The sequence below is a fragment of the Vulpes vulpes genome, unplaced genomic scaffold (genome assembly GCF_048418805.1).
Source record: "Vulpes vulpes isolate BD-2025 unplaced genomic scaffold, VulVul3 u000000711, whole genome shotgun sequence".
NCBI lineage: Eukaryota > Metazoa > Chordata > Mammalia > Carnivora > Canidae > Vulpes > Vulpes vulpes.
Genome location: NW_027325816.1, coordinates 36,468 through 63,836, shown reverse-complemented (window position 1 = coordinate 63,836; position 27,369 = coordinate 36,468). Strand labels below are relative to the sequence as shown.

Sequence of the window (27,369 nt, the reverse complement as noted above, 5' to 3'; positions counted from 1 at the left end):
TCCTCCCAACCCCGGCCAAGCCTGGAGAGAGAGGACACTGCCCCGCAGCCTGGGGCCCGGGTCCTGAGCCCTGCAGTCCCTGTGCTGAGGCGCAGCCGGCGACACCTGCAAGGGAAATCCGCTCGCGTGCTTCACATACAACCCTCACCTGTTCCCCATTTTTCCCCATGGTGAGTGCAATGGCCACCCCCATTTTATTCACTTCTTTCTTGATTTGATTTTAAAGTAATGCCTATGTCTACGAGCATGGGGCTCGAATGCCCAAGCCCGAGGTCATGAGTCACAGGCTCCACCTGCTGTGCCAGCTGGGTGCCCCCTGTGACCACCCCACCTAAGGACGACTAAGGGGCAGGCCTCGGCGTGGTTTCCAGGCCCAGCTCTGGCACGTGGCCTGGAAGGGAGGAGTGTTCATCCCTCCTTCCTCGTACTGGCCGCTGGACCCAGGATGCGTGTGTCCCCCGAGCACAGGGGAAGGTGGGGAGCACTGGGGGCGGGGCTTTGTGTTCTGTTCCCAGGTGCATCCTCCGTAAAAGAGCGACATGAAGCTCCCTTCGTGGCGGCTCCGGGCTGAGTTAAGACTGTCCCACCGCGTCCCTGAGCCTGGCTGGTGCCCGCCACGGACTGGGAACCGTGACCGGAGGGACGGGTGCACACGCCGCGAGGGACAGGTTACCTCTGACTGCGTGACATCGTGGTGGAGGGACCTTTTGTTCCTGCCTGTTTCCCCAGGACTCAGAGGAAGGCCTGAGGGACATGACATTAGGACAGGAAACAAGTAACCACAGGGAAGGAAAGGAGGGGAGAGGAAGGGTGGAGAGGGAGGAGGAGGGGGGGCGGGCTCAGTGGCCGCCCTTGGGGAGCCCCCTGCCTGCACAGGGAAGGGCATCTGGCCAAGCATCCTCCCCCCGCCCCCACCCCCCGCCTCTGTCACCAGCCTCATCCTCCCCCTTCGGCCCCTCCGGGGTCCTGCGTGTGGACAGGACGCTGTGATGTGTCTGGTGCCAGGGCGATGGGAGCAGTGGCCGTTGGTAGCTCAGCTCTATTTAAATTTTTTCCGTGTAAATAACTGATAGTCATAAAAAGGAAAATTGCATTTGCTTCAAGTGGGCGGAGGATACATTTAAGTCAGAATGAGGAATGTTCTGGGAGCGCTGCTTCAGCCCATGAATAACAAAGCTGTGTTGCTTCTCTCCGTGGTCTTGCGGGTTGGCAGCTGTTGGGCCTCGCCTGCCCGCCGGGGCAGCACGGCCTGTTATCGCCCCGCCGATGACCCAGCCCCACCCCTGATGCAGCCCCTCTACCAGTGGGGCTGTCCCGGGCCCGTCCTCGCCCCTGCAGCCCAGCGCCCAGTCCTCCCTGATCATGGATCTCAGAGAGGATTGCGGGAACCAGAGGCAGGGTCCTGGGCGGTCGGCGAGCCCGGGCGCCTCCTCTCCTTTACGTACTTACTCCGGCGACACACCATGAAGACCTGGCACAGTTGGGCGCTCTTCAGGGCAGCGGCCTGCGGGGTGCGGGGGGCACGGACAGGAACGCGTGCAGAAGGGGACTGCCGAGTGCCCGGGATCGGGGACCTTCAGGTGTCAGACAAGCAAAGCCCGGGATGCGCTGAGGCAGGTTGGCCGTCCTGACGCGGGAGCTCGTGAGACACGAAGGGTCCAAGGCGATGGGAGTCGAGCTGCAGTCCTACGCCAAAGAGCGAACACAGCCCCCTGACCACGGAGACCGACCGTGGCTGCGGGAGGCACCCCCGGGGCCCCAGCTGAGCTGGGACCCCGCTCCGAGCACAGAGGTGCCGGGGTCCTGGGCCGTGCGGGGCAGGAAAGGGGCCGGGGCAGCCGAGCAGGAGCACGTGGCCTTCTGCAGCAAAGACGCTCCGAGGCCCCGGCCCGCCCGGCCCCCGGGGGCAGCTCGAGGTTGGGGGACTTCGTGGAAATGAGGAATGGGGGAGCCTACGTCTCCCAGCCCCCACCACGGCGCTGCCTGTCTCCGGCCCCGCTGGCCCACAGGCTCCTTAGAGCCCCAGCCGCACCCACATCCCTTTCACCCGCAGCATCGGGGCGGGAGGGGGGCGACCGGGACCCGCGGCCAGCAACTCGGAGGCTCCCAGAGGGCGCTCGGCGTCCCTGAGCCTCTCCCGGGCTGGGAGACTTCACACACCTCTGGCAGCTCCATGTCGGGTCCTAAAAATTTACACAGTTGTTCATAAATTTCCACCACAGATTTTTTTTTTCTTAAATAAGCTCTCAAATTTATGGGTGATCATGAAAATCTCTCATCAGATGTGAGTCAGAGCCGCACAAATGATTAAGCAGAAACTCTAATTTTTAATGAAATAGCTGACCCAGGCTGAGTAATAAAATCAGACGCTGACCCATCGCGGGTCTCGTGACACCGTCTCTGCCTCTCTCTCTCTCTCTCTCTCTCTCTCTCTGTGTCTCTCATGAATAAATAAATAAAATCTTTTTTTTTTTTTCTTTTAAAAAGGTTTATTATAAGAATTGGCTCATGTGAGTATGGAGGCCGAGACCTCATCCCAGGAGATGACGCCTGCCCAGGGGGAACCCAGGGGAGCTGATGGTGTGAGTCTCAGTCTGGGGCAGAAGACGAGGGCCCAGCATATTGATCAGGAATAGACAGACAGACAGCACACATCTCCCCCCTCCGCCTTTTTATTCTATATGGGATCTCAGTGGACGGCAGGCCGGGGTGGGGGAAGCACCTGCTTCAATCAGTCACCATCCACATGCTCGTCTCACCCAGAAACACCCCACAGAGACACCCCAAGTATCTGGCACCAAGCGACACATAGAATCGACCCAAGCAGCATGCATAGCCACCGGGCCGGGCGCTGCACCAGACACAGAGCATGTGCCCATGCACACCACACGGGGTGATGGTGGGACTTTCTCTGCCTGGGCCACCCCAGCCACCCCGCGTCCTACCACAAGGACTCGCCTTACCCCTCTGAGACCGCATCTCCTCCCCCGAGGGGCCAGGCTGGCCTGGGATGCTGCAAGATGGCAGCAGGTATGAGCAAGGCCGTGTGTGTCCGGGACCGGCCTGGCACGGCCGCGGGGGTAGGGCTTTGAGGACGCGCGAGCATCCTCCCTCACGTTTGCCCACGTGCAGGTACAAGGTGCATGCGAGCGTGTTCCTCCACCCGGATAATCCAACCCCAGTGCCCCACGCTGCGTGCCGAGGGTCACGTGCTCCCTCAACCCCACTGGTGGGAGCTCAGACGCCCGCCAGGCACGCCTGCCGACCACGTAAAGGAACAGAAGCAGATCCGAATGTAGTGACTGGCTATGGGGCTGAGCCGCACCTGCACACAGGTGAGAGGCTGGCTCCGGAGATCTGCTCACCAGCCTGAGACGGCTAGGGGCAGCCGGGGGTGCAGCCAGGCCGGCCCAGCCCAGGTACCTGTGCCCCCACCGGGCCCCTCACCTGGGGCGACCAACGTCAGAAGGGTGTGAGCACTGCACCATCCCTCTCAGGCACTCAGCCACACAGCCTGCTCCTCACCCATCCTTCCGAGGTTGCTCTGTCCTCCCGTGTGGTCTGGGGTAGCTTACAGGGACCTGGCGTCTGCTTGTTCGCGTCCTTGCCGGGAGGACAGACACAGAGACAGTGGAGGGGCAGGGGCCGAGCTTCCATCCTGGCTTTGCCGCACGCTGGCTGTGTCCCGCGGCACGTCCTAGAGCCTCAGGTGGCTTCTCTGTAGACTCAGAGGCCCACAGGCCCCAGAGAGTGGGACAGGCCAGAGAATGCACCCAGGGGAGGCAGGGCGGGGGCACAACCCAGTGCAGCGCTGAGCAGCGGCCACGTGGTCTCCACAGCTGCTCGCGGGGTTGAAGGACCAGGCTGGCTGGCTGACCACGTGCAGAGGCAGAGAGCAGGTGTAGGCGCCTGGCAAGGGGGCTCCTACACCGCATCCTGGGGTGCAGAACCAGGAGCCGCACAGGGACCACGAGACAGGGCAGAAGGTGCACGGAGGAGGAGGGTGCATGCCTGTGGGTGCACGAGACGTTTGGGGGCCGGGGGCTGCAAGTGTGAGCAGGGGTGGGTCTACGGCTCAAGGGGGCAACTGCGCTGGAAATAGCCATACCTGAGGGCCCTCAGCAGAGAAGCCAGGGACGGGGCTGCCGAGGAGGACGAAGGCCTGGGGATTACGCCCCACTCGGGCCACCTGGGCCACCAGCACACTCTGCCAGGAGAGGGGGCTTGTAGCTGCAGATAGGAGCATGGGGGGCAGTGGTCCTGCCCTGGGAGGCCCGGCCCCCACGCCCGGCTCTGGGCAGCTAGCTCCCACCCTGCGGAAGCCACCTGGGCTCTCAGCCGCGGGGACCTTGAGACAATCCAGGTGGCCACCCTGCCAACACCGCTGAGGCCCACCCGCCCCTCGAGGGCCCGGGGACAGCTGTCCCGTGTGCAGGAAGGAGCCAGGAGGTACGCGGTGACAGAGCTGGGCTTGCGGCCACCTCCCCGCCGGGTGTGGGGCTTGTGGCCGCCCACACCCCTTGCCGCCCACGCTGCCTCCGCGGCCGTGGCTAGTGGCTCAGCACCACGTCCCGGAGCCTCATCATCCGTCACGCTTGTGTTTGTCTTCTCAATCTATTTTGGGCAGCAGACTCTTAGATCGGCAATTAGAAATGTCACTTGTACTTTGGGGAGGATGGGGAGGGGGTTGCAAAGTCTATAATTCAGAATAGTAATCAAACTCGTTGACAACTTCAATGGTATGAAGATGGTAATTAATTGTAAATCTTTGATGGAATGTATAATATTTATCTATTTTTGAACTTTTTACTGATCAGCAACAAGCTCTGGTGTTTTATTTCCCTTTTTATCTGATTTCTATAGTTAGAATCCTTTCCCCCCCCCCCCCCCCCCGTTAAAAGTTTCCATGGGGAAGGAAGAAGCTCCTTAAGAATGAATGTCCGGGTCAGCAAAGCCTTCAGTGTATAAGGAGCAGGACATGGACGTGAAAGGGGCACCCTCGCTGTCCTGGGCCTCAGGCTCTGCGGGGAGCAGGTGAGAGGTGGGAAGGCAGGCGGGAGGCACACCTGCTGGTGCTGGGGCGCACCTGCTTCCCAGCCCATGAGCCACCTGCTCTGGCCCTGACACACCTAACAGCTGTTCCAAGCAGGTCACTGCGTGGGTGACAAAACCACGTTGGAGGTGGTGGTGCAAACGACGGCCACAGGCCAGGCGGCTTGACCAAAGCGGTTCGTTGTCTCCAGCTCCTGGAGGCTGGAGTCCGAAGATCCAGGGGCTGGCCGGGCTGGCTCCTCCCAGGGCTGCTCTCCTGGGCATGGAGACGCCGTCCCCTCCCCGTGTCCTCACGTGGTCAGCCCCTTGAGTGTGTCCGTGTCCTGACCCCCCCTTCTTCTAGGGACCCCAGTCATTTTGGATCTTGTGACCTCATGTTACCTCAGTCACCTGAGTAAGGATCGTGTCTTCAAGGTTGAGGATGTGGACATGTGAACCTGGGGTGCCGTGGCAGGGGGCCACACGAGGTCAGACACCTGTGTCCTTCGAGGCAGCTGTGGGAACCTGGTGGGTGTACCAGAGACAGGTGCTGCGGGGTGACCGTCCCCAGGGCTGCAGGCCACTCCCGGGGGAGGCTGGAGGCTGTGCCCCGGCTCCAGGGCAGCTCTGGGCTGGAATGCTTGGTTTTCACTAGTTTCCCTCATCGTAGGCACAATGTTCCATGCGGGGGTCAGAAGGAAGGAGGAGAGAGCCTCTGGCCGGGGCTTGCCAGCCTGGGGGGCGGGGGGGGGGGCAAGCTGGACGGTCCCGTGCAGCTCCCGCGGTGGTTCACACTCAGGGGTCCTGGACGGTACCATGGATCCCCCCACCTCATGGTCCAGGAACCCGAGTGGGGGCCTGATTGCCACCCCGACGGGGCAACTGATCCACCAGGAGAACCGCAGGAGCCTGGGGCATCGCAGTGCATGTCAGTGTGGCAAAGCACCTGCTCCTCCCTTAGGGCCCCCGGGTCTCTGACCCACATCAGGTTGACCCTCCACCCTCCAGCATCTTCCTCATGCCCCCCCCCCACCCAGGATCCCTGCTTGGCACCTGCCCGACCTCAGCAGGGATGGGGTTGCAGGAGCGGCAACCTCAGCCCCTCTGGAGATTGTCCCAGCTTCCTTTGCCGGCAGCATCCCTCCAGGCTGGGACACGCCAGGGCCTGAGCCCCCGCCCGGCAGCCTGGACCCAAGCGCCCATGTGCAGTGACTGCAGGCAGCAGGTCAGGCCGCCTGGTGCACAACCCCAGCCCTCAGCCCAGGGTTCCCGTTCCCCAACCAGCCCAAGGCACCCTCCCGTCCCCGCCCCCCAGCCGGGACTCTCCACCTTCCCACTCACACCCCTGGAGCCCCAAAGCCCGTCTTCACAGACCTCTGTCCAGGGCCACCTGATGGTCTTCAAAAAGTAACAGGCAAGGGGATCCCTGGGTGGCTCAGTAGTGGAGTGTCTGCCTGCAGCTCAGGGCGTGACCCCGGGGTCCTGGGATCGAGTCCCACGTCGGGCTCCCTGCATGGAGCCTGCTTCTCCCTCTGCCTGTGTCTCTGCCCCTCTCTCTCTCTCTCTCTGTGTGTGTCTCTCATGAATAAATACATAAAATCTTTAAAAAAAATAAAAAAGAAAAGAAAAGTAACAGGCAAGTCACACAGATCAGTTGTCCCCAGGCAGGAAAGCCGCACGTGTGTCCACGCACACACGGGCACGTAGATGGCAGGGCGCGCTCGCCGGCCACAGCCCGTAAGGGATCTGTATTGTGCTTTATAAATTAAGAATGTTCCTCAGTCGAATTTTTAATTACGCCCTCCAATCCTGTCTGTGCCTCCCCCATGAGTCAGCAGACACAGACGCCACCTTGTAGCACCCGGCTCCCAATCTGCTGGCGTCGTCAGCCCACAGATCACCCACAGCACTCACAACGCCTCCCGCAAAGGCGTTCGGCAGAGGAATCGAAACAGAACGGTGAATGAGCTTTAAGAAATTTGGAATCGCAGGTTTTTCAGGCTGAAAACACATCTATTTGCACTTAATCAAGATACGCCATTACGGCAAGTAACGAGGACAACGTGTCCACAGCCCCAAGTGGCGCCTGGTGGGGGTTTGGAGGACACTCTCTTCTGGGGAAGATGCAGCCAAGAGCCAGATCCCAGGCCCCCGGGAGCCTTGTGAGACGGCCGGGAAGGCAGCCGCTCTGTAGACGCTCCTCCTTTCTCCCCCAGGAGCCTCCGGGCCGTGGTCCTCAGGCCCCAGTCCGGCCTGGCTGCAGGGAGTAGCCCCGCTCGGGCCAGGCCCCCATCACCCAGTGCCTGGGCTGGGGAGCACCCTGGAGGTTCGGGGGGAAGCAGGTGGTGCAGCACCCCGACTCCGGCTGAGTCCCGTGGTGAGCGGGACAAGTGGGGGGCCCGAGAGACGGAGCACCTGTGCACCCCAGAGGCTGAGCAGCGGGGCTGGGCAGCGGAACTGGGGCCTGGCTCCCTGCATCTCCGATGTCCACGGGGACATGGCATCAGAGACCCCAGGGACACGGCTCCCCCGTGAGCCTCCGGGGTCGGCTGGAGCCCGGCACCGTCACAGGCACGGAGAGGGGCAACCAGAGCCGAGCAGTGAGGCAGCGGCAAGACCCTGTGCACTTGGACCCCAGAAACAGCTCAGCAGGCTTATGGAAACAGGCAACAGGGCTCTGCGTGAGCAGGTGAAGCAGGATCGGGGGACATTCAGGTCCTTCCTCCTATAGGAACCCAGCCCCATACCCATCACTGCTCCCGCCGCTGCCGGGCGAGCATCACAAGGGCCCACAAGTGGCTCACCCCCACTCCCAACCCCCAACCCCACCCCAGGGCTGGGCGCGACTGATGTGGACATGCCGGACCGTCCGTATCCCAGGGCTGCTGACGCCTGAGCCCCTGCAGAGGCCCTAGGTCTCCCTGGCCCCGGGGTCCCTGACCCCACGCAGGGTGCACGCCCTGACAGCCATGCGTCCGCCAGCCGCGCCACTAATCACTGTGAACAGACCTCACGCTCGCTGCCGCAGCACAAACACATTCTAAATCCAATTGATAAGATGTAAAACATTGCCTCCCCCACTTCTGTGCGCAGCCAGGTCAAAAATAGGTGACGTTCATTGCATTACTTGGCATAAACATGATTTTAATAATTACCGTGGGCCAGAACCCGTGCCTGCACTTGAATAATGAGCACTGAATTCTATTATAGTTCCGTATTAAATATCTTCCAGTTCAGCTCCTTGGGCAGCCGGCGAGGAGACGTCCGTGGCACAGAGCGTCCCTCCAAAACGCACACAGTCGATGATGAAAAATCTCTGCTGTTACGCCGAGACCTTAATAACATATCATTTTGCAGCCAGAGAAAACCGCGTCTGAATCGTATCTGTATTTTGTAATCAAGGGGATTTGCTCGCATTTGTTATCATTTTAGGTAGTTTTCTTGTTCACTGAAGATTATGATTATTCTCTACCCAAGGATGCGTGTTGGTCCTAGGACGACATCCACACGTTCGAGACGGTTCACTTGTGGTTCTCGTTTGCCCCCCGGGTGAGCCGGGCCCGGCCCCGGAGCACGAAAGGACGGACCAGACCCTCATGCACTCTGCCCGATGGATCAGGCCACGGGGCCCGCGAGGTGCATCGACTGGCCCAGGGCTGCCTGGCGGACTGCGGCCCCCTGCTAACGCGAATTCACCTGCCTTTCAGGGGTCTAAGGCCCCGAGTGTATGTGACCGGTCAGCTCAATGCACCGGCCGCCTGTCCCGGGGTGGGGAGGGTGGCGCGGGCTGCCGGCCTGTGCAGGACGCTCGGGCGCGGACACATCGGGGCCGCCTGCACGCTGTGGTTTCGGCAAAGCACGCAGTGCTCTCCGCGGAGATGCTGACGGAGGCTTATCAGCTGAGAAGCTCCTGGCGTGAAGAATGTCCGCACCAAGGGCGAAGGGACGTCGCTCTGTCCCATGCTGCGGCCTGGTGCTGGGGCTACAGTCAGATCCCACAGCGACGGATCCCAGAGGATCCCTGAAAAACCCGAACCGGTGGAGAGACAGCTGGAATGATGACCAGTTTTCAGGGAAAAAAAGGAAACTGAAGCCTGTGGAGTTTTAAGGAAGTTGCTGCAAAGTCCAGGAGCAGGGGCCCCTCACGGGGATCAGAGGTGCATCTCCCACTGAGACTCTGGGTGCACTGGGGGTACCTCCCGTTAAGCCCCGCCCCACCCCGGGGGCCTTCTGGAATGATCCTCGGCCCAAATGTCTGCCTGCCTGGGTGCCCAATACAAGGACATGGGATGTCCACTTCTATTTTACATTTATATGCATGTTACGTATTCAACATATATATTATATAAAACATATGTGTCATATAGTTTATATTAAAAAACCATATGTGGAGCACCGGGGGGGGCTCAGTTGGTAGGGTGCTTGCCTCCGGCTCAGGTCCTGACCTCAGGGTCCTGGGATCGAGTGCCAGGTCGGGCTCCCTGCTCATCGAGGAGTCTGCTTCTCCCTCTGCCCCTGTCGCCCACTCGTGTGCTCTCTCTCTCATTCACTCTGTTCTCTCTCTCAAATAAATAAATAAAATCTTTAAAAAAATGCATATTTACATAGCTTATGTAAAAATGCACATGTAACATATAATATGAAAATATATGTAATATATTATGTAAAATACGTACATAATATATATTATATAAAATATATACACATTATTAGAATTATTTCAACTCCAAGACAGGAATACAGAGGGAAACAACAAACATCCTTGTACCCTCCACCTAGCTTTAGCAAATCAAAATATGATATTTGTAAGATCTCTCTTAGGGGCACCTGGGTGGCCCAGTTGGTTACATGTCATATTATTTTTTTTTAATTTTTTAAAGATTTTATTTATTTATTTATTTATTTATTTATTTATTTATTTATTTATTTATTCACGAAAGACAGAGAGAGAGAGGCAGAGACACAGGCAGAGGGAGAAGCAGGCTCCATGCAGGGAGCCCGACGTGGGACTCGATCCCGGGACCCCAGGATCGCACCCTGGGTCAAAGGCAGGCGCTAACCCGCTGAGCCACCCAGGGTCCCTACATGTCATATTCTTGATCTCAGGTCTTGATCTCAGGGTTGTGAGTTCGAGCCCCACGTTGGGCTCTACACTGGGGATGGAGACTACTTAAAAAGAAAAAAAGAAAAAGAAGAAATAAAATCTCTCTCCACAACTTCTTGCTGCCCAAGATGTCAAAAGGGTCACACACTCATGTGACCAAAACACAAATCCCGAGTCAGGGCGGGATCCTCCCCCAAGGCCCCGGGGCTCCTGACAAGCAAACGCCCCATTCCGCTCAGAGGTGCCACCATCCCGCCTGTAACCGCAGAGACTCCCTTCACCCGTTTTTCACTGTATGTAAATAGAGTCCAGCGTACGTGTGCTCCACGTCCAGCTTTCTTTGCTTAATGTAACGGTTGCGAGATTCTCCATACCCTGTTGCGCAAAGCCGAGTCTCAGCCATCCTGGCAGCTGAGGAGGGTCCCGCTGCGGGACGACCTCGCCATTCCTGGGGGCCGTCAGGACGCGTGCTCCTCCGAATCCCTCCGTCGAGGCTGCTGGTGAAGATGTCGTTTCAATCAGGTCTACACTGGCTCTGCGGCAGCACATGTGGGGCTGGGGCCTAGCTGCTGGCCGTCTTCCCCGAGCGGCAGTGAGGTTCTCTGCTGGGTCGTCCCCATCCTGCTGGAGGTGGACGTGTGCGTGGGCCGCGTGCAAGTCCCTGTGGGGAAGTGTTTATTCCAACCGGCTGCCCTGTGTTCTGGAGGATTGTCTTTCCCTCCTCATTAATTTGAAGTTCTTTCCGTATTTGGCTATGAGGCCAGCGTGGGACACCCGGGTGGTGAACATCTCTTCCTTCTGTGTCCCTTGCCTTCTGGCTCTCTTCACGGTGGCTTCTGACAAACGGGGGTCCTGAATTTTGATATAATCCAATTTATCGGTTTTCCAGCTTAGGTCTTGTTTTAAAAAAAACTTGCCTTCACTAAGACCTCAGAGATATGCTCCTGCGCTTCCTTCTAAAAGCCCTCTTGTTTTCACGTGTAGACCACTAATCCATCTGAAATTGATTTTTATGTAAGGTGGAACGTAGGGATCAAGATGATTTTTTTTCCATACAGACACCCAATTGATCTCGCCCCATTTACTGGAGAGCCTGTCCTCTCCCTGCGTCCTGCCGGTGATGTTTCGGATCCTCTTTTAAATGAAACTCCAGCTCATTCCCCGTTTCCCCACTAACGTCCCCTTTCTCTCCTTGGTTCTGACCCAGCATCGCACGTCATACTGAGCTCTCACATCTCCCCGTCTGTCCACCAATGTCTCAGTCCTCCTCACTTCGCCATGACCTTGAACGGCCCGAAGCACGTAGCTCCATGCATCCTATAGAATGTCCCTGAGTCAAGGTCTTCCTGCGGTTCCTTTCGTGATGGGACCGGGGTGACTGGGTTCGGGAAATCATAGCACAGAGAAAAAGGCCCTTATCAACACAGCGTGTCAGGGGCACGTGACGGCCATGTGCTCGACACCCCCACACCTGACCTCCATCCGTGTGCTCATCATCCCCGCACCTGACCCCTGTCCACGTGCCCGTCACCCCCGCACCTGACCTCCATCCACGTGCCCGTCACCCCCGCACCTGACCTCCGTCCACGTGCTTATCATCCCTGCACCTGACCTCCATCCACGTGCCCGTCACCCCCGCACCTGACCTCCATCTTGCGGTCCTGTGGCCTTGGCCAGTTTCAGCCTCCCCAGCCCACTCCTTGGAGACCAGCCCCGTGCCCAGCCCACCGTGGGCCCGACTCTGCGTCCTGAAGGGAGGAGCATTTGCACCCCGTGTTTGGGATTTCTTTCCATTGCCCCCCCGCCCCAACCCGTGTCCACAGAGACTCACACCTGCTCATCCTACATGTTGTCAAATCATCTTCAAACTTCAGGGTCAGACACGGAGCAGATGTTCGCTTCTGACCGGGATCGAGTGAAGGTGCCAGATGAACCTCTCACCTAAACCTGTAGCCACAAAGAGTAAAAAAAATGAAAACAATTTTGAAGACACCGGGCACAAAGGCCAGGGAACCCTGAGAAGGAGCGGACTCTCCAGGAGCCCCGCAGGGGAGCAGCCATGGCCTCATTCTGCCCCCAGAGCGACACCAATGAGGACAGAGTTCTGTTCAAACAGAGATGTCCTCGGAACAGTCTAGGGCGTCCAGAATGGACCCAAACACATACAAAGTCCTGGGTTTTTTTTTTGACAAGCACGCCAAGGAGATGCCGTGAAGGAGAGTCTTTGTATTTTAACTGCATAGAAATGGACTTTTTTTTTTCCCCAAAACTAAAAAAGTCAGAAAGAACCACAAAACATAAATGAAAGAGAAGTAAATGTTTTTCACTATATATGATCGGCTGCCCCTTTAATTTATAAGTGTGTCCAAGCCGAAAGTAAAAGATGAACAACCCAAAAAGAAAACCAGGCAGAGAGCCACGGGACATTTTCAGATGAAGGAAATACGCACGTCCTCTGAACACGTGCAAAGATTTGCTTAACAGTATTTGTAATTAATGGGATTCAAATAAAAATTTTAAAAACGCCATACTACCTTTCACTGCTCGGATTGCGGGTCACTTGCACGTTTGCTTACGCTATGAGGATGAGGAGGGATAGGACTCTCATACCTTGGGGGGTGGAGATATAAATGTGAATCGGTGCCACCTCAGATGCAGAAGGGTCCCTGGTCGGTGCTGAGAGTTGAGGTGTCCAAGAAACACCAGTCCTGGGAAAGCACCACTCACTTACCATCTAAATAAAAAAATTGGAATATCGTTGCCGATTTTTTCAAAGTCTAATTTGGGTTTTATCATTAAGGATGATAAAGATTTATCATTAAGGATGTGTATAGACCACGGACACAATTTTATGTTACCTTTTGCACAGTGAAGTTTGCAAGGCAAGCTCGTCCCCATTGCCCAAAGGAACAATAAAGAATCCAGGTGCTGATCGGGGGTCTTCCCGAGTGGTTCTTCTCCACAAACCCCGGGATGCTACGCGGAGACTCCTCTCCCATCATTTCAGAGCAGGAACGCAGTTGACGTCTTGTGCCATGTTTGGAGCCTTCCTCGGTTTCCCCAAGGGCTCTCCTGACCTGCGCCACCACCGCCCGCGCCCCATGACCCCTGCCCTGCATTTGCGCTCCCTCCCGCTGGGCCGCCCTGCCAGGCCTGCGGGGCGCCAGCGTCTCCTGCATCAACTCTGCCAAAGCCCTGCCTCCTCGGAGATCTGCAAGGTCACCTCATGTCTGATCCACTCCCTCGCTCTGTCCACTTGTCAGGCTCTTTGACATTTCATCCGTGCGTAGGCTTTTCATTTTATTGTTACAGTTTTCATCTCCAGTGATTAATTCGTTTTTTTTTTCTCTTTACTAAACTCTCCTTTTTAATAGTGGCCTAGTTCCTATCCACGCTTTACATCCCCTCTTACCTTTAAATGCAGGACATGGGTGTTTAGAACCCACATGTGCCAACCCAAGATGGGAGGCACCCGCGGGAACACGGTGCAGCTGCGCCTGGTTGCCCAGTGGGAGGCACTGCATCAGGTCACGCTCTGGGCAGGCTCAGGACGGGTTTGTGGGTGTAAAATCACAGAGGACATTGCATTCCCTTCAACCGGGATCTTCATGCCTGGGAACCTGGGTGTAAAATAATGTGTCTGAGAGAGCGTTTGGGGGAGGACGCAGGACATACAAATATGAGCCCCAAACCTGCAGATTTGCAGATACGGGCCATCAAAGGGATCTACGTCCAGCCCTCTACCCAGAATCAGAGCTGATGAGACAACTGTCTGTCTGGCGTCCTGTCTTTCTGAGCGTGCAGCTCTCCCCGTCTGGGTCCTGCCTCCTGCACGACTGCTCAGCCCCGGGAGCCACGTTACTGTAACCACCAGGAGCTGAACGGGTGACGATGTGTACAGAGCCTGGTCTTGGATTTTCCCTGGTACTCTGTATTTCTGAAGGTTTCACTTAACTATTTCTGAGTAAAGATGAACATGTTCAAGCACATACTTTGTACTTTACCCACCATTCTGAGAAGCATTGGAATAGACCGTGTCACCCATTACATTGCTATCAATGCTCCGGTCTCTCCTAAAACATGTGAAATTTTACTTTTTAATATTTAATGTTCAATCCGCCCGGATATTATTTTTGAGTATGGTATATAACAATGATATGGTTTTTCAATATTGATGAACAATTGTCCAAACAGCATTTATTAGAAAGAAAAGAAAGCTGTATTTTTCTCACTGAGGCTGTACTGATTCTGCTACATATTGATTCCATCATCGTGGGTCTGTTCTGGACGATTTCCTTCTGGTTGATTTGTCTATCACATCATCCTCTCCCTATGGCTTTCCAATATATATTGATAAATAGAGGAACAATTTCTCTTTGTCCTTCTCTAATATGTCATCATCAACTTGTCATGCTTCCTGCAAAATGCTAATACATTTACCCACTAATTTAAGGAGGATCATCTTGTTTCTACTACTAAGACATTCAATTCAAAACTATCTCATCATTTATTTAAATTTATATGTCCTTAGAGGCGTACGATCACCATAAACACCTGGTCGATCCTTGACACGTTAGAGTGTGTTTTGGGACATAAATGGAAACTCTGTCCTGTGGTATTTTCTCTTTATTTCATTGTTTAGGAATGCCACTGACATATTTTTAAGTTGTGTATCCAGAAAATTTCTTGGCAGTTTTGTTTCTCTGACTGTCCGTGTATATAATCACATCTTCTGCAAATACATGTAATTCTATCTTATATTATTATATATGTAATATATATATATATATATATATATATATATATATATATAATTTCTGAATCCAGTTTTTTTCTTGCCTTATTGCATTGGCTTGAATTCAGTTTGAAGGTTTGAAGAGAAGTAGTGGCAGGTGGCTTCTAGCTTGTTCCCAACTTCAAAAATAATGGTTTTAAGGCATTATCAGTTATCACTAATTAAGATTCTTATTTATATTTCTGGTAAATGCTCTAGGCTAAGAAGTTCCTTTTGATTCTTAGTTGGCAAGAAGTTTTTAATCCTGAATAGACCTTGATTTTTTTTTCAGTACTTTTTATTGAAACTCTTGTGGTGATCTTTTTTTTTTATGGGTTTAATTCCAGTGTAGTTAACATACAGTATTTTATTAGTTTCAGGTGTATGATATAGTGATTCCTCACTTCCATGCATTACTCAGTGAATTAGATACATGGGATCAAGACTACACTTAACATGAAGAGCTCGGAGCAATCTGTAGATGATCTTTTTTTAAACTTTAATTTCCTAATGAAGTGGACAGTTGTCAAAGTGGGGAATTTTAAGGCACTGATAGGTCTCTTCAAAAATTGTCCTCTATCAGCCTCTACTTCCCTGACCTTACATGGTCTTGATACTTGTGATGCTTTTAAGAATCAGGCCACCAGTTCTTGACCATTGAGTTTGAAATTTCTGCGTAGTGGTCTCCATTTGAAACATAGAATTTACTGTCATTGTGTCTAAGCTAAAACTGAAGCAAGCTTATTTCAGCATGTGGCTGCAACTCTGCTGAATTTTGGAGGATTTCCTTCCAATCCACAACTTTTGGCCTGACTGCATTTGGGCAAGCTAGAGTTTAACTCACTTTGCTTTTATACAAGAATGTATTTCAGTGACTCCTTTTTAATTTAAATTTAAGATTTCCAACCAGTTCTTTTTCCCAAAGAAGAGTCCCCATAGCAGTTAGCATTTCCCCCTCAAGTGTTTTATTCATTTGTAAATGAAACTGTAACTTCAGTTATCTCTTTAGACACAGCAACATATTTATTTTGAAGCTTGGTCTTTACGTGAGGGCATGAATGATTTTCACTGAAAGTCAATTCATATTCCAGGAGGTTATAGTCCTGAGAATTATATTTTTGTAAGCATTTCTCCGTTTCGACCTCTAAGCCAGATGAGTGGGAGGAGTTGGGTTTTTCCCCAGATTTCTGTGTCCCCCTCTCACTCACTTGCCTTTTCCTCTCGGTGCTCACCTCCCTGACTGAGGACGGCATGTCCACACCAACAGTGGCACATCTAGATCTGGGTCTTGTCACAGGAATCACGTGATGTCCTGGAAGGGACACTGGAGAAGTTGCTGGGTGACCCATGATGCCGGCAGGACTGGCTTGCATCCTGGTCACAGGGTCGTGTCTGTCTCCACTGGCTTCCCAGGGCTTGCGCTCCCCTCAAGCTACAGAGCCTGGATTCTACAGCAAGTTGTTTCCAGTCTTATTTCGTGAGGTCAGGGCTCCACGTCACCCCATGGCTGTAGGTGGTAAGCCTGGCTCTCGCCTTCAGTCTGATATTCTGGTCACCATTACCTTGCGCCCCTCGTCCACCTGTGCTTACCCCTGGCCCAGAGAGCAGCTGGCCTTGGAGCTCACCTGGCTCAACTGTTGTGCATCCTTCTCCACTCCTGGCCTTGGAGACACGAATCCCAATTTCTGAGCCTGACACCGTCTCTGCCTTTCCTCTGCTCCTATGCTGTTCGTCATCCCCAGGAGTGTGGGGCAAAGGGCATTATTGTGACACACACTTGCTGTGCTATCTCGGCAGGAAATCATGCAATTGTTTTTAAGTGATAGGAGTCTAAATAATTCCTAGTTTTGCCTGTTATTCAGAATATTTCAAACAAAGACACATCACAAAGAATGGTTATTTTGCAGAAAGAAGTAGAAAAGAATACAGAATTAATGTGGGATAGGAGGGGAATAGACATGTCTGCGGTCAAGGCCTGAGACAGAACTTAGAGATTTAGATATTCCATTTGTGGCTGTGATGGCTTCTGGATACATTTCTCTTTGATTCTTATTTTGACTAATGTTACAATAATCAAGAGTTTATAATAGTTTGGTAGGTTGAAGAGAGAGAAGAACAAAGTAATAATTGTATTTAATGACTAGGTGATTTTTCTTAACTGCAAGAGATAAGTCAAGTCTACAGGCAGTTGGGATACCAATTAGAAGAATCTTAGCATTTATAATAAAAAAAAAGTAAATTAAAACATTAGCATTTGAAAGAGAAAAAAAAAGAAGCTTTCTGAACAAAACAGTGGGTGAAGCCACAGAGTTCTTTTTTTTAACCAGTTTTTTTTTTTTTTTTTAAGGTTTACTTATTTACTTGAGAGAAAGTGAGTACATGCACACGTAGAGGGGAGGGGCAGAGAATCCCAAGCAGACTCCTCACTGAGCACAGAGCACAACGCAAGGCTCCATCTCGCGACCCTGAGATCACGACTGGAGCCAAAGCCAAGAGTCACACGCTTCACCAACTGCACCACCAGGCGCCCCAAGCCACGTGCAGAAGCTACAGAGGAGGCAGTGTGGTCTTGTACCCAGGAAAGAGACAGCAACACTAGGTCCCAATGGGGACCGAGAGCCCGGGAGCAGGGAGCTCGGAGTGATATGAACGCATGGGCAAGGCAGGAAGCCATCCTGGAGGAGGTGAGACCCACATTGTCATAAACGGCAGCAGAAAAGTCAAGACAAGGTCTCGGGACATTGAGCCATTAGAGGACAGAACTCTACTTTTCACAATAATACAATAATAGAGGCTTCTTTCTGCCAAGGGGCAGACCTCAGGATTCTATCTTGTATGTTTTAGATAATATTCTTGGGAGGCAAGGTGGCCAGAATGCAGTTCTGACAGCGGCGGGTCAGGCCTTCCCTCTGTAACCAACTGAATTAGCCCTGCCTTTCCCCCCATGATGCTCTGACCACACTGGAAATTGGACAGACTGAGTCCTAGGAGGGCAGGTGGGGGCACCTGGGTCAGGAAACTCTGCAGAGAGACGTCCCAAAAGGTGCTTTTGCAGGTCATCCACCGGAGGGAAAGCAATGCTGGGGTGGAGGGGACGTAGGTGCTCTGCACACGCCGCTCACAGGCCTTCACTTTTCCCCTTGCAACCATCCAGAGGGTGTTCCCCCCACCTCACCCCCCCCCGCTGGAAGGAGCACCCTGGCTTTGAGCATAACAAATGGTGCAGCCGTTTCAGGCCACGGCCTGGGAGCGAAGGCAAGCGGTGGAACCTGGCTCCCGGCCCTGCTGCCCGCATCCTGGAGGGTCACCTTGCACTCAGGCGGCCGCACCAGCCTGGGCCTCAGCCCCGCTGTTGGATGAGTGGATGTGGCCCCGGCTGGGGACCCTGCGGCTTTGGTTTAGCCAGTCCCGGGTGGGCAGGTGGCGCCCACAGCCCCCACGACCCACCGCAGATGGATGGACCCCACACCCATTCTGCAAATGTTTTCCTGAATGAGGCTGGCCAGGTATTTCATGTGAAGGACCCTGATGAAGAATCCGTTCTCTTAGGGCACCTTCCAACGCCCCAACACGGCACTAAGGCTTTTACCCTTATTTACAAAGGAAATGGGTTGTAAGTAAAAGACCCCCTACAATTTATCCACACAATGAAAAATTAACGAGCATTAGTAAATTCCTTTTTAGTGTAAGGAAAAAAAAAAAAAGAAGAAGTAGAAGATGCAACCTGTGATTTAATGAAAGATTTTGCTCTCAATGCTATTCTCCACCACAAGGAAGGGGACGCTCCTTATTATTCACAAAGCAGTGGGGCTGAGAAGAGAAGGTTCTATAAACAGCCATTAGCATCTTAATTACACGATAATTCAAAAGACAGCTCCCCTGAAAAAGACTTCGGCCCATAAATCTCTGGGTCTCAAAGTCTGAGAAGGGAAACAGACTCTGGAGAAGGTGTTGCAGGCCAAGTGGGGAGTGAGCAGGGTCCTCGGATACTGGGCCTGGGGTCCCTCTGCCGCGCTGCGTGACTGTCTGCCTGGCGGGACGCGGCCCCACTCTGGGGTGGTCACTCCTCCAGCCTGGACACCTCGCCGTGCTCGGGGCGGGACGTCACAGCCCAGGGGCGGCTCCCAGGGCCGCGGTGCCCGCGGGGCAGAGGCTCAGCAGCAAAGACCACGCCCCATGAGTGAGGGGCAGGCCGTGGGGTTTTCTCTTGCCACGGGTTGGAGCAAATACTGGGACCAGTGACTTTGTCGAGGTTGGAATCATTTCCTGGGAGGGAAGGACCTCACTCAGACCCACTTCCTCCTAAAGAGAAATGTATTTGCACAGTTGGAAAAAAAAAAAAAGGTATCCCAGAGGATGATGAGTCTGACTTCAGAGGCCAAAGGTCAACCTCTTTGACCACCTCGCTGACCCAGGGCTCTGGTTCTGGGTGACCCAAGCCTCAGGCAGGAACTTGGCATGACGGCCTCTCAATAGCTCAGGGTGTGTGTCCCGCATGTGCTGACGCTTCTTTCCGAGTAGTTTCTGCAAGAAGCTCTGAGCTGGTTCCAGGCGGGGGTCCTGCTAACTGGGTGAGCAGATGGACTAGCCCCTCCCCAAACATGCAGGCAAAGAAGGGGGCTCAGTTCCCTGCGGGAGGATCCAGTCGCGGCGGGAACCGGGGCAGGGCAGCCAGGGGACGGACGTCTGCTGCAGAGTGGCCGAGGCCTCAAAGAGGCACCCGGACCTGTGGCTTTGGGATTTTCTACAAGGAAAGTCTCACGGGGAAGCTCAGTGCTCCAAGCAAACAGAAGATGCCCTCCAGACAAGAGGGTATGGTGCTCAGACCCCGAATCCACCTCTCCTTCCCCTCCCTGGAGGCCACAACCCCCAGGGCTCCGAGGAACAGGGTGAAACCCGGTAATATTCTCCTCTGTTAACGGCCATGCGAAGGAACCATCACGGAGCAGTGGTCACCCCAAAGTCAGTGTCTGGATGAAAGCACCTGGGGACTCTCATCTGAAGACCACCCCCAGAGCAATCCACTGAAGCTCCCCACCACCCCCCGACCTGGGGCCGATCTCAGCCCACCACATCCAAAGAAAACCCCGCCAATCTGCTCCCTGTCTCTGTGAGCCTGGTTTTTCTTTGTTTGTTTTAAGTTCCACATATAAGCGAGATCACACAGCGTTTGTCTTTCTCTGACTTACATCACAGAGCAAATGCCCTGAAGGTCCATCCATGTTGTCACAAAAGGCAGGATCCCCTGTCCCGTGGCCGAGCGATCCCCCGCTGGACACACACATCGCAAGTGCACCCGGTCTCTGTATCCATTCATCCATCATGTGCAAGGGGCTGCTCCCACGTCTTGGCCGCGGTGGGTGAGGCCGCAGTGAACGTGGGGGTGCAAACATCTCTGGGACCCGGATTTCACTTCCTTGGGATACATGCCTAGGAGTGGAATTTCTGGATCATAGGCCAGTTCTATTTTAATTTTTTGAGAAAACCCCATATTGACACACCTTGCTGTGGTGATCGTTTTGCAGCAGATTCATATGTAAAATCAGTGCACCGTTTACCATAAGCTCATGCATATTATACATCAGTTATGTCTCATATGGGACGCCCGGGTGGCTCAGCGGTTGAGCGTCCACCTTCGGCCCAGGGCATGACCCTGGGGTCCTGGGATCGAGTTCCGCATTGGGGTCCCCGCAGGGAGCCTGCTTCTCTCTCTGCCTGTGTCTCTGCCTCTCTGTGTGTGTCTCTCATGAATAAATTAAAATCTTTTAAAAAATTGTGTCTCATAAGGCAGGAGAAAGGCCAGCGGGGAATATAATTTCCCCCACAAGAAGGTGGTCCTGCCTCTCTGGACTGTTGGCCAGCTGTGATTTCCCCGGGGCTACCCTAACTCGGGGTGTCCCCCAGCTGCTCTGCTGTGCAGACAGCACAAGAGATGGGTGAAAATGTAATTTAAAAATACCTAATAAGAGCAGTAAGGAGAAATGTCCTGCACTGGGGAGAGAACGCCAAACGGATGCAGGGACCGGCCGACAGAGCTCCCGGTGGCCGGCGACGGCGGGGACAGCGGGGCAGCAGGACAAATCACACGGCATTTCATTACAACCCCGAGTGTAAATAAATACCCATGAATCCATGCTAACACAATTACATGATTGAATCAATCGATAAATAGGAAGAAGAGACAGATCTCTCAGGCAGAAACAGCCTGGATACTTTGTAGTCGCTTAATGCAGGCTTTGCAGAGCAACTTCCTTCCAAGGAGGATGGGGTGGACGGGGGGACGGGGCACAGGGTAGATGGGGTGGTTGGGGTGGATGGGGTGGACAGAGGGACGGGGTGGACAGTGGGATGGGGTGGACGGTGTGGATGGATTGGATGGGGGACAGGGTAGACAGGGTGATGGGGGGACAGGGGGATGGGGTGGACTGGGGACGGGGTGGACAGGGTGGATGGAGCACAGGGTAGATGGGGTGGTCAGGGTGGAGAGGGGGATGGAAGGACGGGGTGGATGGGGGGATGGAGTGATGCTGTCATGGGGGAACAGGGTGGTCGGGGTGGATAGGGGGACAGGGTGGACAGGGGGATGGGGTGGACGGGGGATGGGGGGATGGGGTGGATGGGGTGGACGGGGCACAGGGTAGATGGGGTGGTCGGGGTGGACGGGGGACAGGGTGGACAAGGGGATAGGGTGGACGGGTGGACAGAGTAGACAAGGTAGATGGGGTAGACAAGGTGGACGGGGGAACAGGGTGGATGGGGGATGGGGTGGATGGATTGGATGGATTGGATGGGGGACAGGGTAGACGGGGTGATGGAGGATGGGGGTACGGGGGTACGGGGGTACGGGGTGGACGGGGGTATGGGGTGGATGGATTGGACGGGGGACAGGGTAGACGGCATGATGGGGAAGGGAGTGGATGGGGGACAAGAGGACAGGGTGGACCGGAGGACGGAGGGACAGGATGGATGGGGAGATAGGGGGATGGGGTGGCCGGGGGGAAGGGGCAGGAGGGGTATGTGACAGAAGCTGGCGTGCACATATGAGCCCCGAGATCAAGGTCAACGCCGAGATGGCAGGTCATGTCGACACCCGTGCCCCTGACAGGACGTGATGGGGGCACTGCACCCCCAGAACCCATGACTTCAGTCTCCGCGGAGCCCTGCCGGGTTCCCGCCCAGGCCTCCTCGAAGTCGCCAAGGTGGGCAGAGGCAAGAAGTACCAAAAGGAGCCGCAGGAACACGAGGACTGAACGCGACAGGCTGTCCCGGGGAACGAAGGAGAAAACCAGGAAGCAGAAGGTGCCAGGTGAAAACCAGGGAGATCTGAAGAAAATATGGATTTGGGCTCAAAATAAAAAAATAACTACTAGTAAAAAAATGAAATCGTCAAAAATAGGCGTTCAAGCCAAGGGAGAGTGGGTGCGAGGTATACGCCGACCGTGCGCTATCACTGGGATTTTCCCGTAAACCTAGAACCTTCTAACATTAAAAGCTGGTTTTTTAAAAGTAAATGCAATTTTGGGGTGAACATCCCTGCAGAACCGGCCACCCCTCAAGGGCAGGGCCTGCTGGCCTGCGGCTCCCGGCACCATCTTCACACCTTGGCAGCTGGGTGGGGCCCCGGGTGCCCGAGCCGCCCCGTCACGGCCCCGCAGAGCCTGCTCCCCTGTTAGGGCCGTTTCCGGAAAGTGTGTGATGGGTCTTAGGGGAGGTGGAGGCACCACACGGAGCAAGAATCCGCGGTGGCCCAGGGCCTGCCCTGCTGCCCGCACCTGTAAGCGCAGCTTGTCTAAATGCTCCACTTAACCCCCGGGACTGCTGGGTTGGGTAAAATAGTGAGGCCCAAGGGCATGCCGTTTGGAAGTAATTCACCTCAAATGTAAAGACACAAATGGCCCAAGAGTAAGAAGGTGGGAAAAACTACACGATATTAAATGGAGCAGATGTGTCGTTTTTAGGCAAAGTGCATCCCATCGCCAAGTGTTACCAGGAAGAGCTATGGTCATTTTCTAATGATAGAAGGACCGATTTGTCAGGGGGACACGATGATCCTAAGTGGTCACGTCCTTCAAGGCTAAATTTCAACACACTCACAGCCAAACCGGACAGACCTGCAGGATCAAGAGACAAACCCACAAGGTGCACCGGGGGCCGCAGTGACTCAGTCCGTGTAATGCAGAGTAGAGAGAGGATCGCGGGGCACTGACGAGGGGGTGCTGTCCACGAAGTTGACAGAGCACCCCTCCCTCCCTCCCAATGGCAGCGGGGGTGCACACGTCTCCCCAGCACCCAAAACGCAGGCCACAAGAGACCACGTTCTGGGCCTGAAGCACGTCTCAGGTTCAAGCCAGGCCTGAGCTCCCGTGATGTGAAATTACGGTAGAAATAAGGAGAAAATAATGGGGAAATGGGACTCAGCTGAGGGAGTCGTGGGGGAAGGGCAGGATTATCTCAGGAGACGCAGAAGAAGCATTTGGAAAAGTTGGTATCTGTTTCTAATAAACCTCCCCCAAAAGCTACGCATGGAAGGGGACCTTGTAAGCTGGAAGGGCCACCGTGCGAATCCTCCAACTGACATCACACGTCACCAGAAATGGATGGACGGTCTCCCTTTCTAAATCAGAAGTGAGGCAGGGGGACCCACTCCCCACACTCCCATTCCACCCCATCCTGGAGGTTTTAGCCCGTGAGGTCGGCCGCAAGACAAAATAAGTCATCCAGATGTGATTCTGTCTTTAATCACAGATGTTAGGAAATCTGGTGAAATCAAGGAAAAAGTTGCTAAATGTAAAACTGGGTTCATCAAGGGTGCGAGATACGAGATCCACATAAAAACCGTGTGGGGTTCACACCATTGGAGCAGATCTTCAGACCTCAAATAAAAGCGTTTAAAATAATACCCGAATTGCCTTACAAAATAGAGCCAGAGATACGATAAATATGAGGAAGACACGTACCCTGGAAACTATGAAATGTTGCTCAGAGAAATAAGTCATAGGGGGAGAGGCGTGCAGAGTCCGTGGGTCAGAAGACACGAAACTTCTAGGATGTGAATTGTCTCCAGCCGATCTCCGCGTTACGTGGGATCGCAGCTAAAAACCCAGCAGTCTTCTTCGTGTAAGTTGACAAACTGATCCTAAGATTCCTGTGGAAATGCAAATGATTTGGGAAAGTCAAAACACTTTTTTTTTTTCAAAGCAATGAAGTAGTGGAAAAACACCATCAGGTTTCCTGACTTCATATGCAATCAAGACAGTGCGCATCAAGGTGGATGAAGAGATCAGAGGGGCTGCACAGGGAGTCTAGGGTTGGCGCAGCGAACCCCGACAGTGTATTTTGGACAAAGTTGCATAAAACAGTGAGTGGAGAGGGGATAACCCTTCATGCAAACAGGTGCCAGAATGACTGAATGTCCATATTCAGAAAGATTACATTTGTATCTATGACTCAGACCATGTACAAAAATTAACTCCAAATAAATCATAGATGGAAACATAAAGCCTAACACTGTAAAACTTTTAGGAGAGGGACACTTGGGGGGCTCAGTGGTTGAGCATCTGCCTTCAGCTCAGGTCGTGACCCTGGGGTCCTGGAATCGAGTCCCGTATCCAGTTCCCTGCAGGGAGCCTGCTTCTCCCTCTGCCTGTGTCTCTGCCTCTCTCTGTGTCTCTCATGGATAAATAAATAAAATCTTAAAAAAAATTCTAGAAGAAAACACACCTGCAAAAATAATGATTTGGGGCTCGGTGGAGATGGCTTAACTATAACAGCAGAAGACGTAACAGTCATCAGAACTAAAAGCCCCTGCTGTTCAGATGACCTTATTGGGAAAAAGAAAAGATAAGCCATAGCCTGGGAGAGAGTATTTGCAAATTACACGTCTGATTTAAAAAACAAACAAAACAAAACAAAACCTCGTATCTATAATATATAAAGAACTCTCAAATATCAAAAAAATCAACAACCACATAAAAAATATCGGGGGCACATCGCCATAGAAGCGTCCACTTGCACCGAGGCAAGGAAGCCCAGGAAAAGGTTCTGACATCGTGAGTCATCAGGGAAGGGCAAATTAAAACCTCCTAAGATACCACTTCCCGGTTAGGATGACGGCGATAAAGGCGGCAGCGTACCAAGGCGCTGGGAGAAGATGGAGCGAGCGGGATGCTCACCCGCTGCCGGTGCAGATATAAAATGTGAAAATCATGCTGGAAAACGGTTTGACCCTCTCACAGAAAACTAAGGGTACAGCTCCGATATGATCCAGACACGCTCCAGGCTGGTATCTGTGCACGAGACACGGAGGCGCGAGCCCACGTGCATAGACGTCGGCCCGGATGCATGTAGCAGCTATATTTGCACAAATCCAAACCATAAACAACCCATGTGCACATCAGCCGGCGAAGTCACAAAAAGCCCACAGTAGCCGTGCCATGGGTCCACCTTTGGCAGGAGCGAAAAATGAACGATTTACTGATATGTATGGTAGCAGGGATGACCCTCAAGAAAATTAAACTGGCAAGTGCCCCCCTCAGTGTACTTGGCAGGATGAGCACTGGGTGTTATGCTATATGTTGGCAAATAGAACTCCAATAAAAAAATTTTTTAAATTAAAAAATAAATAAATAATAAATTAAAAAAAAGAAAATTAAACTGGGTAAGACAAGCCAGATATAAAAGGAGACGGTGCTGTACGATTCCATGCTTATAGGCTTGTAGGAAATGCAAATAAATGCACAGTGATAAAAGAAACCAGAGGTTGGCCAGGAGCTGGAGGGGGCAGGGAGGTACAGGTGGAAGGGTTACGGAGGCCCCTGGGAACATTCCGGGACGCTCATTATCTTTACCTCGGTGATGGTTTCAGGGGCACACGCAGACATCAAACCGTCAGACGTCCCACTTCAAATACGTATCGTTAATCATATGCCAATTACGTCTCCTGCGTCGGTTTGCTGTTTGCCTCCATTTGGCTGGGCCATGGTACCTGGTTGCTTAGCTAAACATCAGCCCAGATGTGGCTGCAAAAAGATATATATATATATATATTTTTAGATGTGATTAGCATCTGAATCAGCCGACTTTGAGTAAAGTAGATTGCCCTCCATAGTGTGGGTGGGCCTTGTCCAATCAATTGAAGGCCTTAAAAAGAAAACAGACTGAGGTTCCTAGGGGGAACGGATTCTGCTTCCAGAGCTCAGAAAGCAACTCTTTGCTCGGTCCTTAGCCTGTCGGCCTGCCTGGAAAATTCTGGAATTGCCGGGCCACCCCCACGACTGCACAAGCCAGTCCCTTCAAGTGATTTTCTCTCTCTCTCTCTCTCTCCCCGCTATTGGCTCTGTTTCTCTGGAGAACCCTGCTAACGCAGCTCCGTAAAGCTGTAAGGAATATCAAAGTTTCAAAGCAGGATGAGAACCCTCCCCCAGATCGCACTGACAACATATTAAAATTAAATAAGTTTGCAAAAGGCAAACTTGGCACACGGGGCCTGCCGCAAAGACAGTTTGCTGATGACGTGGGACAGACCCAAAAGGTTGTCGACACCTGTCGTCTTATTTCTGCTCTCTTCAAATTTCCGAAAAGTTTAAAAGGAATTGACTTCCAACCTGCAAAGTTCTGAATAACCAAGAATAAGGAGGCAAACCCGCGAGGAGAAAACTCAGCAGAGGTTGAAGACGCGAATGCAACGTACTCACAGAAATCGTAACCGCTGTGAGGTCATGGGCCGCAGACGGAAAGACAGTAACGGTGTTTGTCACCAGAGCAGCTGGCCGTGGCTCTCGTGTCGGGGACGATGCCTGGGCCAGTGGTGGTCGCCTGTAGCATTGCTCCCAGGAGCCCTTGGGATTCATGTGAACAGTAATTAAATCAATGTTTACCTTAATTAATGTAAATTAATGTCCCGTTTTCTGGACGCTGACTTGGCAAATGTAGAGGAAAGTCTCAAAGTTGGGTCCTTGTTTGGACCCAAGCATTCTAGGTTGTCTTACAAATAGGCACAGCCACAGAGAACAAGGGAAGGACACGCATTCGCTGCAGGAACGTTTGAAAGAGCAGAACTCTAGGAAACAGTCTAAACGCCCAAATAAATTATGGATTAAATAAGGGGTGGTGTTTATGCACGATGGAATTTCCCACCACCGTGAGAACGGTGTTCCAGAACTTGTCCTGGCAGGAAATAACGCTTGCCACATGGGAAAGGACTGTTCACGACAGACCTGCAGCACGATGAGCAGAGAAAACGAGCGACGTTACCAAAAGAAACGCTCAGAGTGGGTCACTGCGAGGGGCAGAGCAGAGCCACGTTTCCTTTCTCTGTCTCATCCCCCATTTTACAAAACTGTCTTTAAACAAACACAGGTCAGTAGCTTCGGAGGGCGCTGCGTGGAGCCGGGCACTTAGGCACCGGTGTCCAGTGCTCCGTCGTCCTAGGCAAAGCACTTGGAATGGTGCCTGGAACATA

At 53.3% G+C, this 27,369-nt stretch overlaps 1 long non-coding RNA gene across 1 annotated transcript; it reads right to left on the bottom strand.

Moving 5' to 3' along the window:
- Positions 1–2,463: 2,463 nt before the first annotated feature.
- On the bottom strand, positions 2,464–27,369 carry LOC112935871 (uncharacterized). The gene is made up of 9 exons (XR_003238231.2): positions 26,603–27,369; positions 25,757–25,927; positions 23,867–24,054; positions 20,099–20,339; positions 12,994–13,755; positions 12,746–12,869; positions 11,969–12,082; positions 6,406–6,631; positions 2,464–5,556 (listed from the first exon to the last, which is right to left on the bottom strand). It is a non-coding gene; the product is annotated as an uncharacterized lncRNA (long non-coding RNA).